Source organism: Syzygium oleosum, unplaced genomic scaffold, assembly GCF_021117445.2.
Source record: "Syzygium oleosum isolate NSW1041296 unplaced genomic scaffold, Sole_v2.1 Sole_v2.29, whole genome shotgun sequence".
Lineage (NCBI taxonomy): Eukaryota > Viridiplantae > Streptophyta > Magnoliopsida > Myrtales > Myrtaceae > Syzygium > Syzygium oleosum.
Window position 1 is genome coordinate 1,555,337 of NW_026607513.1, and position 13,042 is coordinate 1,568,378.

Consider the following 13,042-nt stretch of genomic DNA (forward strand, 5'->3'; position numbering starts at 1 on the left):
ATTATTTTTTTCTTAATTTTTAGCTAAAACCATCCTCATTAGTTAATTGCTCCGTTATAATGTGGTGCTTTATTTAGATAATATAATATTACGAAGTTTAAATGTGTTATATGGTGTATATGGTGAATATGGGTTCAGGTTGAACATGGAACTACATAAAAGAAAAATAGATCTGAATACGTTATATCGCAAAAACCTATTAATCCATTTACAAGCAACTCAAATCCCACCGGGTCTAACCCATCCATTTGCCGCCTTTAGGCTCTAGCTACCGTCCCGACCTTCAGCACGCATCAGCAGTCTCTCTTATCGCCCATCTGTATATTTAAAACACCAAAAGCCGCACCCGCGCCAAAAAATTCCAAACCTCGATCCATCTTTCTCTCCTCTCCCCATCTGCTCCCTTTCGTACTACCAACCATTCATTGTTATTGCCATCACCAATTGCACAGCCAAGCTCCTCCGTGAACCTCAGGTTCAAGATCCACCACCGCCGTATATGTATGTATAGTCTACTACGGCAGCATTTCGCTCGATCTCAATTGAGGTTCTCGGAGAGAGAGAGAGAGAGAGAGAGAGAGAGAGAGGCGAAACAACAAAAATGGTGAAGATATTTGATGCAGCTGCTCGAACGATGAAGCCACGAAAATTTTGTATGCATTATTTCATAAACTAATGCAACTTGTTATTGTCCAAAAAGAAGTCATTGGCTACTTGGGTTAAATGTCATGGATGCTTCTCATTCATATGCGCACTAAAAGTCTCGCGCCGACGGGTTTCAATTCACCATCAAAACAAGGGAATTGGAATAATCCTTCAACGGAAATTATGTAGAGCCGGTCAAGGTCGACGCTTGATTCAACGGTTCGAATCTCGAGCAGGACAATCGGACGGCAACAAGCGAGTGGGGCACCCACTCAGAACAACCAACCACAAAAATAAAAAAATTGGCAAATATCACGTAAAACCTCAAATTATATCTATACATTTATTCTAAACTTTTTTCTATGACATAAAAAAATTCTAGATATGTACATATGTGACATATTTATCTTTCGTCAAAGTTTCATCAATGAGGACCGCTAAAAATATGCCTATATTGATACTGGAAAGCAAACATAGTTGAAGCCATTAAATACAAGTTTGCCGTTTTTTATGTCACAAGAAAAAATTCAGGACAAATGTGTCATAGTGAGCATAATTTTGAGTTTTTTTATGTCAAGTATCACAGTGAGTATAGTTTGAGGTTTTACGTGGCTTTTTTCCCACGAAAAAATAGGCCAAAGTCCAACATGGGAAATAATAAATAATTATTTCATATAACAGCTTTTAAAACGCGTGAGGTTAGGTCGCGGCAAGTAAAGGTTATGAGGAAAGAGCTCGAGAAGCTGCAGCCGAGCCTGAAGTTCGATCTTCCATCGGAGGGGTCTTTTTTCATACATAACCAGAGTGGGATGGATGAAGATAAGTCGTTCAAATGGCACAGCGTCGAGATGGGCGATCCTATTGAGGTTTTCAGGGGGACGATTTCACGATGAGACCTGGTTTTCGCATTCAATTAGCGGTTTCACTCGGAGATCTAGGGCATAATGACAATAAAGTTTTTAGTGTGAGCACAGGTTATAGGTCTAGTGACAAATGCAATCCCTTTTAACTTTTATGTTGGCGTTTTCAGGTTTTCTAGGTTCCATTTTGCTTTCTCCCTTTTCGTTCTTTGTCATCATTATTATTCTCTTCTTATATAAGTGTCGTTAGGAATAAAATTTTATCTTGGCGCCTGATATTCTTATCTCATCTCAATTCCGTCTGTGATGAAAAATGCATGGTGAATCACATTCCGCAGGTTGAGTCATTGATTTTGTGTTGAGAAAGGGTGTAATCAAATAGTTTTTGGATTCGGTTGGCCTAGTTTGTACACACGTTGCCTCTTTAAGTACGTGGCCTGATTGACGACAAGTTTTCAGTCCATCATTCACTAGTTCTCCTCATCTTCTGAATCATTTTCGCCAAATTCTTGCACCAGCCACAGAAGCTTCAGTTGTAAAAATCACCCAAATGCAACATCTACTCTGCGATGATCTACCAAATTAGCAATCTTGCGGAAAAGCTGTGAAGCAAGTAAGATAGTTGCTTCGTCGGATGTTATCCTCTCTGTAAAACTGAACCCTCGTGTCCCAGAAGGCACTTCTTTCTTGCAGAAGATGATCGATCCAATTTAACCGATATGATCCTTAGAGATGAATGACTCCGTTCCTTCCATCTGCAAACGATATGGTCGATGCTATGATCTAAGTAGCACCGACACCGATACCGACACACGACACGAACGACATACCGATATGTCATTTCTCAAAAAATGAAAACTCCGACACGTTGAGACATGTTGTATATTAAATTTATATGTTTATATATACATGATAAATTATCATTTTTATGATTATTGCAATTAAATTAATTTGATTCTAATCCACAAATAAATAAATAATAAAAAAAGAGTGCCGGACGAGTGTCGGCGTCCGACACATGTCTGACACGACATGGAGGCCCCCGGAGAGTGTCCGTGCTTCCTAGGCTATGACAACTCTATATACTCGTCCATGACCATTTATCCTAGAAAGCAAGCCATACCAAATCAAGTCGCCGGGGAATCAGTTTAAACAGAGATCCATCCAGATCGAAGGGAATAACCGTTTGACATATTTATTCTCGATCTTACTCGCAGCAGAATGCTATAAGTACTGTGAAACTTGGTCACATAATCTTATTTACAAGAAGCATCTTCGGCAAAGAAGTTTCTTGGATATTTCAAGAAATTCCAACGTGTGTATTCCACAATCACTTTGGAATAACCTCTAGGTGAATCCATCCCAGGGATTATTATTACCAAACCAAAAACATGATGTCTCTGAGAAATACAAATGATGCAGCTGTCCAGTAGCAGCAGGATTACATTTACTGCATAGCGAGAGTCGCAAGTGATGCAACCAAATGCATTGCACAGTCAACTGGCTCGAGATCCACATGAATCAGACAAAAGCAACCATTTATTATCACAATCACCGGTAACTTGCAACTGATGCTATCAAACACTGGAATCTCTCTTGATCCCTGCGTGAGAGAGCAAAGCCCACAAGTGAGTTACAAACTCGCCTCCTCTAGTCAATGCTCCGCATGTGCTTTCACATCGTCTGAAGGTGCCACATACAACATCAGTTCCACCCAGAAGTCGGCCAGAATCTTCCAGATCTTGTCCTTGTCATTTATCTTATCCACTAGCTGATTCCCGAGCGCAGCACCCCGTTTGATAACAGTTTCATCCTTTGAACTGTCCTTTATCTTTCTAATCCGGTCCTCCATTCCCTTGCATCCCTGAAAGAAGATTCTGGCTTCGATGATCGCCTGATCGAACGCATACTCCTCAACGTAAGGATGATCCGGCAATAGCCGAGGAGCAAAAGCAACCAAATAAGCCAGATACTTGGACAAGCTAGTCGCCACTAAGAAATTCCTCAGTCCAGCCGAGTCTGAACTTACTGACGAGTCTGATCTTACTGGCATTTGGTTCTCGCAAAAGCTAGTGGCGATGTGCCACACCATTATGACCTGAGTCTGTGTCTCAAGCTGACATGCCCACGACAGCTCCTCGGATGGATTGTTTACTCTCAGTGAGGCCTGTCCATTCTTCAAGTTAGTACTTTTAATCGACTTCAGAGCATGAAACACCACTTGCTTCACTTCTTTACTCAATTTGATCGGCCTGCTCTGTTTTTGGCCATCCCTAGTTTGATCAATGTAGGCTGCCATAAACGCGTTGTACAATAAGAAGCAAGGTTTATGGGAGTAAGACTAGAGGAATGTGTACTGACGCAGCTTTCGCTCCCAAGGCTTCAGCAACCGGACCCCACATATCGCTCTGATCATCCTCACAATCCACACTTTCTCTTGACATGACTTCATCTGCACATACATGCAGATGCATTTCACTTTAGCCCATTCCGAGAAACCCAAGAAGAAGAACTGCATGAACTCCATGATGATGAACGAGATTATCATCACGCTGGTCACGAGTACGTCGACACTCAACCCATTTGGCATAGTGGCGAGTCGACAGTTACTGTTTGGTCTCTTGTAATGCTTCAAGAGTGATGTCATAGCCCAGATGCCCGCGACGACGTAAATTAACTCCGTCAATTTGTTCAGCAACCAGGCAGACTGGAATATGATGCCGTACTTGGTGTAGAAAAAATCGAAAAGGAAGGTGAGCTCAACCTCAACAACTCGAAACACTCGCTCGTAACCGTCTTCTTGCGGGAGCAACATTTGGTGAATCAACTTCCATGTATTCTGGTGAGCCTGTGGGGGCAATGAGTAGCCAGCATATCTCAAACGGAGGAGCTTGAAGAGTGCAAAAGAGAGGCATATGCCCTTGAGCTTGTTGTGGGGGTCTCCTGATCTTAAGAGGCTCCCTTCACACGTCCACACCGGAGTAAAGAGTTGAGGTTGCATATAATTTTATGGCCAAGTTAACTTTCCGAATACTTGTTATAATGTGTCTTATCATGTGTAGCTTTCTGTTGGAAAAATATGCTCCTCCGAATTGTAGAAGAAAAGAAACTTCAACTTCAAATGGGATGAACAATGAAGTCAGACTTTGAGGCGTGATATCACTTTCTTTAAGGAATTATTTGCCCCACGAAGTTGCTAATGGTCACCGGCAAATTTCCTCCAGGATACAACAAAGTCTCGATTGAGAATACCGAATAGCAATTTCGGTATATCTCTAGGGTCTCTCTAAGAAAACAATTAGAAAGATGGCTGTATATCTCTTGGAAGAAATGGAAAAAATGGTTGTTGTTTGTAATGAACAAAAACGTTGAACTATTTATACGTTGAACAAACACAACCTTTCGAATGTAAAGAAATTATGTCCGAACAGACACAACCTTCCAAAGGTTGTAAGAGAGCCTAATTACCATTAGGCAGAAAATAAAAATTCGAAATTAAATTATTAAAAAATAACCGCCACTCTTTTGCGAACGGTCACACTGTTTCAATATGACTAAATAGTTATTTTATAATAATAAATTCGAAATTTAATAAATAAATAAAAATGATCGTTGACTAGTGCCAAATCTTGTCCACATGCGCACTCACATCCTTTCGATGTGGGACAAGGCACCTCATTGTTTGTTTTACAAACAAACTACCAACAATCCCCCACTTTGTTTGTAAAACAAAATTGAAATAAAACATTAAAAAATATACAGCCAAAATTTTCGTGAGATTAATATACATACATAAAGGTCTCTTTCGAGTTAAACCTTTACTTAGTGCAAGTATCTCAAAACTCTATCAAAGTGACAAATAGCTCAGCTTTAAACTTGTACTTTTAGATAATAGAATCGAACATACCACACATATAATAACCTCTTGTTTCAACGAGAAGTTCTATATTACTTAGCACTATTATGGCCCTGTGCTTGTACCTGTTTCATGAGCTCTCTAGAAAGCAACCCCAACTTTCGTAAGAAGCGGCACCACTTCTAAGCTCATATAGGTGAAGTATCTTTCATGTGTTTCTGTTACTAATAACACATTTGAACCATACTTCATTAAGAACTTAATTCAACCTACAAACGTAACAGACGATACTGACTTCTCATGTCAGGGCTCATGTCAGTATCAAACAATCACTTCAGTAACTTGTTTTTACCCATTAAACCTTGTAACTAGTGATGTTCTAGAAAAAGGTCGAGTTACCATTACTGGTGATTTAATTAAACGGTTTCAGCCCCGTTTCTTGTGAGGTCATATTTACCATGTCTCTTAGTAAAGCCTTTGTCAAGGAATCAGCTAGATTGTTGTTTGACCTCACGTAGACAATTGTTACGGTACCATCTTTAGTCAATTGTCTCACATACTCATGTCTTAGGCTGTTATGTCTAGACTTATCATTATAAGTGCTATTATAAGCTCTTGCCAAAATAGCCTAACTATCACAATGGATAGAAATATGAGGCATAGGACTAGGTCATAATTTGATATCCATCAACAAATTCCTAATCCATTCAACCTCTTTCTCAGTTGCTACTAAAGTAATGATTCAAATTCTGTAGGTGAGTGAGTTATACACATTTGTTTCTTGCTCGTCCAAGAAACAACACAGCCATCAAATGTGAAAATCCATCTAATAGTGGATTGTTTATCACCCACGCTTGTAATCTAATTAGTATCGGCGTATCCTCATAATACAACCGAATAATTATTATAGAATAATCCCAAATTTTTTGTTCTGTATAATAACAAAAAATTCGGGTGATAGCTTTCCAATGTTCTATACTTGGATTACAAATATATGTACTCAACTTGCACACGGAATAAGCAATATCAGGTCTAATACAATGCATCACATACATTAAAGACCTTATAACACTCGCATATTCAAGTTGTGCTACTGCTTTACCAGTATTATAATTTAATTTAATACTGAAAGCAAATGGAGTACTCATTTCTTTGAAACCAAGATGTTGAATTTTATTCAACATTTTTTTTTAATGTAAACACTTTGGCTCAAAGAATAACCCCCACTATGTTTTTAACTTTAATACCCAAGACAGTATCCACTTCACCCAAATCTTTCACTTTAAAAATGAAAGTCAGATACTTGTTAGTCTCAATGACTCCGGTCATATTGGTTAAAAAAAATAAGCATATCATTAATGTATAAGCACACTAAAATATCATGAAAGAAGAAAAGCAACTTGCGCATGCATTCCTTCTGTTCCAAGGCCTTAGTGTCCTTTGAATCAATAGTGCAAAAACATTTTGAAAATGGTTAGCAGAATAGAATCAGATGTCTTGTTGATGAAAGTCATGCATACATGTCTTGGAAGCTCAGCACAACTATGATTTGCTGCACCAGGAGACATCCAGAGACAGTAAGCCACCATAAGTACCTACAATCATCTTCATCTTCAACTCTGCTCCTCCCAAGTAATTGTTCGAATTTCTCATTCAAAACTTTCCAGTTTAAATCATAAAGCAGGCAACCTACCTCTTACAGGATGAAGAGTCTCATATGAGTAAGGCTAACATCAATTATAGCCATATGACCACCAACAGCACAAGCTGGGCAGTCTTAGGCACAAGATTAGCCAGACATCATCATCATGGCCCTCGTTTCTTCATGATATTAAATTTAAGGAAGCTCTCATATCATCCTTCTCAGGACCCCACTGTCAGTACCATTTTGTTACAAATGCAACTGGAACAACTCTGAGTGGAGCACCTTCACGTGGCTACCTTTGGCTAACACCCCTAGGATCGACTATGGAAGGATCAAAGCCAAGGCTCTTGCATGAAGTATTGCCCTTTGGAACACACTACACTCTCTACTTTTGGCACCACAGTGTTGAAGAAATGCAAACACATCACTGCCTACGACTATAAGTTTGTCCCTCAATAACGATAACTCACCATCTCAGCAAGAGCTTTCGATTGTGTGCATCCGAATTCATTAACAACAAAATAAAAATTATATATATGCGAATTCAGATCGCTGAGAGGAGAGTCACTGGAATTCTCCAATTTCTCAATCAAACAATTTCCTTGCTCAAATCAGGAACCCAGAGAGAGAATTGCCTACGAACCTACGACAACGACAACGAAGATGAACAACATGACCGATCATACATGTGTCGGGTCCTTGTACTCGGGCAAGTACTCGTTCAAATGCTCCAATCTCACGGACGCCCTCGCGCACGGCCCCTATGGCCTGCCCACGATGTATGAGTCCCTTCCGAAGTACTTGACGAGGAAGGAGTTCTCATTGCCGAGAGTCTGCCTCACGATGTCCAGCAACCCTTTGGCCAACTCCACACTCATCTTCGCCGCATTCCCGATCTCTGGCAGAATTCACATTTATGAAATTCAACATTAAAGTTTATCAAGTCTAACCTTTTCAATTGCTTCTGCACTTGGCTGGCCTCCCGACTAACAAATCTTCCCTTTCTTCATGCATACCCACGTCACAGGAAGGACAAAATCCATTGTGAATTTGCCTGACTCAACATTCTAGACTATTAGCTCTCTCATCTTCAGTCTCACACGTGTTCTCTTCTTTTTGTGCATCCCTGCCGCTCGCGTCTTCTTCTCCGTCGCAATATATGTCATCAAGATTATTTCGAGCAGCAAAATGTGTAGGAGCCACCGAATTGCACAGAGTGTTTAATTGACTCTGACTCCATTGTTGCAAAAATAATTCCTTAAAATTGTTGGAAAAATATGCTCCTCTGAATTGTAGAAGAAAAGAAACTTCAACTTCAAATGGGATGAACAATGAAGTCAGACTTTGAGGCGTGATATCACTTTCTTTAAGGAATTATTTGCCCCACGAAGTTGCTAATGGTCACCGGCAAATTTCCTCCAGGATACAACAAAGTCTCGATTGAGAATACCGAATAGCAATTTCGGTATATCTCCAGGGTCTCTCTAAGAAAACAATTAGAAAGATGGCTGTATATCTCTTGGAAGAAATGGAAAAAATGGTTGTTGTTTGTAATGAACAAAAACGTTGAAACATTTATACGTTGAACAAACACAACCTTTCGAATGTAAAGAAATTATGTCCGAACAGACACAACCTTCCAAAGGTTGTAAGAGAGCCTAATTACCATTAGGCAGAAAATAAAAATTCGAAATTAAATTATTAAAAAATAACCGCCACTCTTTTGCGAACGGTCACACTGTTCAATATGACTAAATAGTTATTTTATAATAATAAATTCGAAATTTAATAAATAAATAAAAATGATCGTTGACTAGTGCCAAATCTTGTCCACGTGCGCACTCACATCCTTTCGATGTGAAACAAGGCACCTCATTGTTTGTTTTACAAACAAACTACCAACACTTTCTTCCACCTAATGGTTTCAATCAGGACGTACAAATGTCTCACCAGAGTGCAGGTCAACAGTTTAGACCCTCACACTTTCTTCTTAAACTTATCACTTGTGAAGTTTTCAAAATAGCAGTTGTGTCTATTTCACAAATAACCCGAGTCGGGTTATACACGTGTAAGAGGTCGGCTTATACGGAAGGGGGATTAGTAATTGTAATCCCATGTGGCTTAAGTATGTGATTATAATGTTCCTCGTATGAATATAGTCTCTCTCTATTTAATAGCTTAAAGTTTTGCGTTAGAATGAAGCACTCTCTATTTAATAGCTTAAAGTTTTGCGTTAGAATGAAGCATGCTGATATAAAGAACCCAAGAGTAAATGAGTCCAAAGTAATCGGGAGTTGACAGAAGGAGATTTTCTACCCTCGTTCGTGTTCTTAATTCAGTGCCTCAGTAATCCCAACCATAGATTCTTGTAAAAGAGGTTACTTTTGAAATATATCACTCAAAGCATCAATAATTGAGATCCGTTGAGATACTCTGCAAGGCCGAGGACTTTCATAGAGGATGAATGCCTTATCTTAATCTATCTTGTGGTATCATGTCATTAATAATGCAGAGTGTCATAATTTCTATTGTACTTTTTCACAACTAATAGAAATGATTTTGTGTTTTTTTGTTTTGTTTGGTGAGAACAATATCCTTACTTAATCGAAGTTAAGAAAAATCTAAAAAATAATTGAATAATTGAAGATGTATCCTTTCAACGGTGATCAACTCGTCTACGCCATTGACTATGTATAGTGTTACTTTTTCACAACTAATCAAAGATGATTCTGCACTTATTTTTTTAAATTTTTATAGCGTGAGAAAAAAAATCCTTTCTAAATCAAAGTTCAGAAAAATAAAAATAATCGGACGATTGTAGGTATACCTTTTCAATGGTGATCAATTGGTCTTCATCCAATACCTTGGGTGGCTTCGGGTAGTGCGGTGCCTCCGCGGGTGGGGGGTTAAACCCTTTACGCCTCAGGATACGGTTAATCGCCAAACTCAAAATACTCCCCTCCTCCCCCCACACCAAATACGTATACCCTTTCATGCGAACCGGATCAACTTCACCACATGAAAGGCCCCCACTTTCGTGCTCCTTTCTCATATAATCAGCAACCACTTTTGCACTCCTCTCCAAAGAATGCCGGCTCGCAGCCATCAGGGCCCGAGCCCTCTCGTCGGACTTCTGGAGCAAGATGAGCGCGGGGAACACGGTTGCGGTAATCGCCGCCTTGGATTTGTTGTGGAAGGACGAGACTATCAACACGATCAGCCAAATCAATTTGATCTGGATCTGCCAATTGTACCTCCTCCACTGCTCGTTGTCCTCGAGACTGTATGCAGTGATAGAATCAGCACTCCCGAGGACGAGCATCAGGAACATTGCCCAGATGGGGAATAATTCGTTGCGGAACGGGGCATCGTTCATGAGGCCTAGAGCGTAGGTGAGTACGTAGGCTGAGAGAGTGTAGGCCGTGAAAACGACAAGCCGGAACATGCTGCTGTTGTAGAAACGCCGCCACGATCCGAAGGCGACGAGGAAGAGGAGCAGGAAGCCGGCGAAGATGACCAGAAGCTCAATCTGCAAGAGCATCCCCATGGGAGTTTCCAGGGACTTCATATTGGCCAACGTGATATTGCAGTTTCTGATTGTCGCCAGCGCCATTGCCGTCTTTAGGTTCGTTTCCGTCAAATTCCTCATGTTTGGTACTGATTAGTTCGCAACCAACTTCTAATTGGAGAAAGAGATGATAGAATTTCTTGAGAGAGAGAGAGAGATAGATAGTTTGGAGACTAAATCTTAGTTCTTATAGAGCAGGGATGCCAGAGACTAAAATGAGAATGTGAATTTTTTTTCTTTTAATAATATGGGGCATCCGAATTTGTCTAGGACAATCTTCACGATCGCAGGAATTAAATAGCTAAAAGTAGAAGTGTTATCCCCGTTAAGACATGAAGAAATCATTGAACGGGTTGTGATGTGTTAGAACGAAATAATGTCAATGATGAATCAATGTAGGAACAAGTTCATTTTGGGAGCTCATTGCTAATCGCACAGTTTTCTAAAATGTTATTGACTTAGCTCTTGGATTCAATTTACTGGGGTGAGAATTTTACAATTAGCTAGTCTATGAGGATTTAAAGTGCTTCCGTACAAACAAAAGGCTAATAATACGGGCGATCCCTAAATTTTTTGTTAAATGTGATCTTTAATTTTTTCTTTTGTTCAATTTAGTTCTTGAATTTTCAAAAACCCAATCAATGTAATTCTTCCGTTAAAACTTATGACACCGTTAGCTAACGTGACAACACTGGATTTTTCATGCTAGCGTCGACGAGGCTTATAAGCCCAAAAAGAAAGGAAAAAAAGTTATGCTGACTTGAGAAAACAGCACCACAGTACACATTATTATTTTAGCCCAATAAAGACCAACATGGGAGTCCACATAAAAAATAAAATACATGTGACGTGGTGATGTACTCAGCTGAAAGACTACAATAGTCGGATTTTTTAAAGTTCATACACTAAACTAAACCAAGAAAATATCCAGAAACCCTATTGAACATTGAAAAAAAGTTTAGGATCCTCACGTCATTACCCACAAAAAGAAAAAGAAAACCACATATTAAGATGCTAACTCTACCTCTACGTTACGCATAAATCACACTCTGAGAAACATCGATAACAAGTTGCCGGTCAAAGGACCCAAAGGAAAACAAGGGAGTGCAAGAACTTTTTTCTCTGCCAAGAAAAGAATTATCCTTCCTATTTGCTCCCTTCGTCTACCAAGAGAATAGATAAAAAAGGGGGGAAAGTCACAAACAAAACCTCACGCTATGTCTGCTGTGGTATATTTATTATGAACTTTTTTTTATGACATTAAAAATTTCAAATTATGCCCACTGTGACACATTTACCCTAAACTTTTTTTGTGACATAAATAATCTCAAACTTGTACCTATGTGACACATTTACTTTTGTCAATGTTCAGTTAGATGATTTTTCAACTAAAATAACGTCATTTTTAATTCACTTAAGCCAAGTGGGTGTCATGTGAATATGTTCACTAGAAGTCTTAAAACTTATTAAAAAAGTGCAATTGACTCCTAAAACTTGCAAAAAGTGCAATCAAATCCTAAAACTTGTTAAATTAGTTCAATCGAGTCCTAAAGTTAACACCGTCCAATTTTGCTAACAGAAAATGGTAACGTGACTTTTCTTTTATTTTTTCTATCCTACACGGCGATGACGTAGCTTTTTATTATTATTTTAATATTAATTTTATTTAAATTAAATTAAAAAATTAAGCTAAAATTAAATTTAAAAAAAAGTGGAGGAAGAGGACAGGCGTGGAGGGAGGGCTTGCCCTCCCTGCCATTGCCGCCCCACCATCGCCTGGAGTGGCCGACGAGGGTGGGTGGATGGCAGGCAGGGGTCACCGGGCCCCGGCCAGCGACCCTCGTCGACGGCAGGTGAGGGGTTGCTGCCCTCGCCCAGATCGGGCGAGGGAACGCGACCCTCCCCTAGATAGGGCGAGGGTCACCAGCCCTTGCCTAGACCTAGCTAAGGGCAGCCAGTGGCGGCCCTTAGCCAGACCTGAGGGAGGGCCGCGACCCTCACTCGATCTGGGGAGGGCCGCGACCCCGCCAGTTGCAGGCTCTCGCTTGCCGTCGGCGATGGTGGGGTGGCGATGGTGGGGAGGGCAATGCCTCCCTCCCCGCCTGTCCTCCCCCTCCTTTTTTTTAACCTTATTTTTAAATTTAATTTAAGTAAAATTAGTATTAAAAATCAAATTTGGACCAAAACGATGTCGTTTTAGTTTTATGTTTCACACTTTAACCACGTCATTGTCATGTAGGAAAGAGAAATTATTAAAATAAGCCACATCAGCGCCATATCGGCATTTTCCTTTTATAAATTTGATGTTATTAACTTTAGGACTCATTTGGATCAATTTGACAAGTTTTAGGGCTTGATTGTACTTTTTGCAGGTTTTAGGACTCAATTGTACTTTTGTGACCAGTTTTAGGACTTCTAGTGAACATATCCCAAAAATAAAATACATGTGACGTGGCGATGTACTCAAC

The 13,042-nt window shown here is 39.8% G+C and overlaps 1 pseudogene; it reads right to left on the minus strand.

Moving 5' to 3' along the window:
• Positions 1 to 2,935: 2,935 nt before the first annotated feature.
• LOC115677929 (uncharacterized) lies at positions 2,936 to 10,709 on the minus strand (annotated as a pseudogene).
• Positions 10,710 to 13,042: the final 2,333 nt, after the last annotated feature.